This window comes from Crocuta crocuta, unplaced genomic scaffold, assembly GCF_008692635.1.
Source record: "Crocuta crocuta isolate KB4526 unplaced genomic scaffold, BGI_CrCroc_1.0 scaffold130, whole genome shotgun sequence".
Lineage (NCBI taxonomy): Eukaryota > Metazoa > Chordata > Mammalia > Carnivora > Hyaenidae > Crocuta > Crocuta crocuta.
In genome coordinates this window covers 8,283,046-8,285,832 of record NW_027527920.1, presented here as the reverse complement: position 1 = coordinate 8,285,832, position 2,787 = coordinate 8,283,046, and the positions used below count along the sequence as shown (strand labels likewise).

At 49.6% G+C, this 2,787-nt stretch overlaps 1 protein-coding gene across 1 annotated transcript in view; it reads right to left on the bottom strand.

The window, feature by feature from the left end:
• DENND4A (DENN domain containing 4A) overlaps positions 1 to 387 on the bottom strand; it is a 131,249-nt gene extending 130,862 nt beyond the window's left edge. The window contains exon 1 of the mRNA XM_077746935.1: positions 235 to 387. The gene's annotated coding sequence lies outside the window, so the exon portion shown is untranslated. The remainder of the gene's footprint in view (positions 1 to 234) is intronic.
• Positions 388 to 2,787: the final 2,400 nt, after the last annotated feature.

Sequence of the window (2,787 nt, the reverse complement as noted above, 5' to 3'; positions counted from 1 at the left end):
ATTCCTCCGACACAGAGGTGCGGGCGCTACTCTCAGCACCGCCGTGCCATCCCGGAGCGGACCTAGCCCGCGGAGGACGGCCAGGCTCTGAGACGCCCCCGGGCGGAGGTCGCGGCTATCCTTGCCACCTCTCCGAGCCCGGCCGACCCCGCTCCCACGACCACCGCTGTCACCGCTCCGGGCCGTGACAGCTCCACATGCAGCTGCTGTCCGCGCCGCTACCCCCGCACTCACCTCACCGCTGGCTCCAGCGCGAGCAACGGGTCGAGCTTGGAGAGTGGTGCACTGTCCCCTCCCGACGGCGGCGGGACACGAGGGGCTGAATGCCGCGGAGCTCTGAACCCGCTTAGCTCATCCCCAGCCCGGCGCTCCGCCCTGCGCGGCACCCCCGCCCGCCCAGGCCTGCCGTCTCAGTCAGACGGGACTCCCCCTCCCCTCACAGCCGCTGCTGCCTCCGCCTCCTTCTCTGGCTCCAGCCGCCGCGGCCGCCGCCGCTGCGACCGGTGCCATCTTGGCAGTGACGGAGCGCCGGGGGCGGGGATCGCGGCCCACAAGCGCCAATCGAGATCCAGGCCCAGCCCGAGGGGGCGGAGCAAGGCCGGGTTGAGGGTCGTCGGGGTCCTAGTGCCAGCCGCTCAGATGGGCGGAGAAGTTGGGCGGGGCTGAGTCGCGCTCACCCGTGACGCGAGCAGTAGCTGGGAAATGCGCGCTGGTTCCCCCTGCGGTCGGGAGATCCCAAGCCCGAGGCGGGCGTGGGTGACACACACCTTCCCTTCCCCTTTCACCACCCGGAGCGTCAGGGATCTGTCTTGGGCCCAGCGACCTGTTTCCTCCTTCCTCCCCAGCGGCCCCTCGAGTCCTGACATTGCCTAGCCAGAGCTAGGCACGACTGTCTGAGCGGCCGCGCCTGCAGCAAGGGCTCTCAGGTTCCCCCAGGAAACCCCCCGAAGGTTTAGCAACCACATAGTAGGTTTCGATCCCAAGATACTGAAGGTCAGGTAAAGTGGGGGAATTCAAGGGGGTTCTCTGAAATGTACGTTGATAAAACATCTATTGTTGACCGAAGGCGGTGTCGATTACATTGGATTAATGGGATATGGCCTACTTAAACCTGGCTCCACCATTAGTGGTTGTTGGCAAATTGCCTGAGAAATGAGAGTGATGAGGGTTGATTACCGTCACAGGGTTGCTCTGAGGGTTAAATTGTATAATACATGTCAGACTTAGAGTAGTGCCTGAAAGTAAGTACTCAGTGAGTGTTAGATACTATTCCATGGTCAAATGAAAAAAGAAATAGGACCCTAAAAGTCCCTTTGGTTTCGAATCAACTTCTAAATTGTGCAGAATAAGCATTAATTCCTTTCCTATCTCCATTTCTTCCGTATTCATTCAGTCAGTCAACAAACATTCGTTGAAATGCAAACAATGCTGAGCGGACAAAGTGTAGAGGGAAACAGAAAAAGGCCTGCTTTCATCGAACTGACAGACTAGTGGGAACATCGAACTGACAGACTAGTGGGAAAAGAAGGGACAATAATTCACACATTTTGGGGGAAAACATGTATCAAGGTTATGGACAGAAATCTGGGAGAGCAAATAGTGGGATAAATTAAAAACAGCAACAACAGAGTGGTCAGGAAAGGCTCATCTGAGGGATAAGGAGTCAGTAATGTGAGAAATGTCCTGGAAAACTGAGGCAGAAGGAATGGATGTGCAAAGGATCTGTGGTAATAAGGAGCCTGGCTATTAGAACTGAGTAGTGCCTTTGGTGCTGGGGAATCCAAGGTATAGAGAGAAACCTGGAATGATCCTGGAGAGGTGATTGAGGGCCCATTCCCCCAGTGCCTAGGAAAATACAGAAACGACATCAGATTTTATTATAATTGCAACTGAAAGCCATTAGAGCAAGGAAGTCGGAAACAGTGATGTTTGCGGTGTGACATCCATGTCTATATTTTAGGCATGTCCATATTTCAGGCAACATAATGAGCCAAAGAACTGCCTATCAAGTAAAACAAAACAAAAAGAACCTGAGGTTGAACGTGTTCAACACTAAGTTGGCCAAATTATATGCTCTGATCTTCAGTTTGCTAATTAAAAATGTGTGAGCATCACATAAGAATCTATACAGAAAAATACTACATTCACTGAAAACTTTTAAATAATGTGAGTTGTTTCTAAGTGTTTTGCATGTCATGTTAGTGTCATTTAAAGTTGCCTAATCAGTGCTATTTGAGAAGTACATTTAGTGGTGTTTGTTATCATTGCAAGCAGTAATCCAAATCAGTCATTCTTAACCATTTTTGTACAATGTGCTACTAAGGATAATAACATGTACTGTTATAAGTGTGTAGTTCTTTTTTTTCTTAACATTTTATTTTTAAGTAATCCCTGCCCCCAACATGGGGCTCAAAATTACAACCCTGAGATCAGGAGTCTCATGCTCCATTGACTAAGCCAGCCAGATACCCTCGTAAGTGTGTAGTTTCTTGATGTTGTATTTCCAAATGTATTTTAAGTGCTTAGCTGTGCACTTTCTGATGAAATTTGCTATCAAGACATGAATTATTGTCTTTTTATATGGACAAGCTATACATAACATAAAATTTACTATTTTAACCGTTTCTAAGTGTACAATTTAGTGGCATGAAGTACATTCACACTGCTGTACACCCATGGATGACCATGGATGATGGGTGACCATCATCCATCTCCAGAACTTTTTCATCATCCCAAACTGAAACTCTACCCAGTAAATAATAACTCCTATTCTCCTTTCTAAAACGT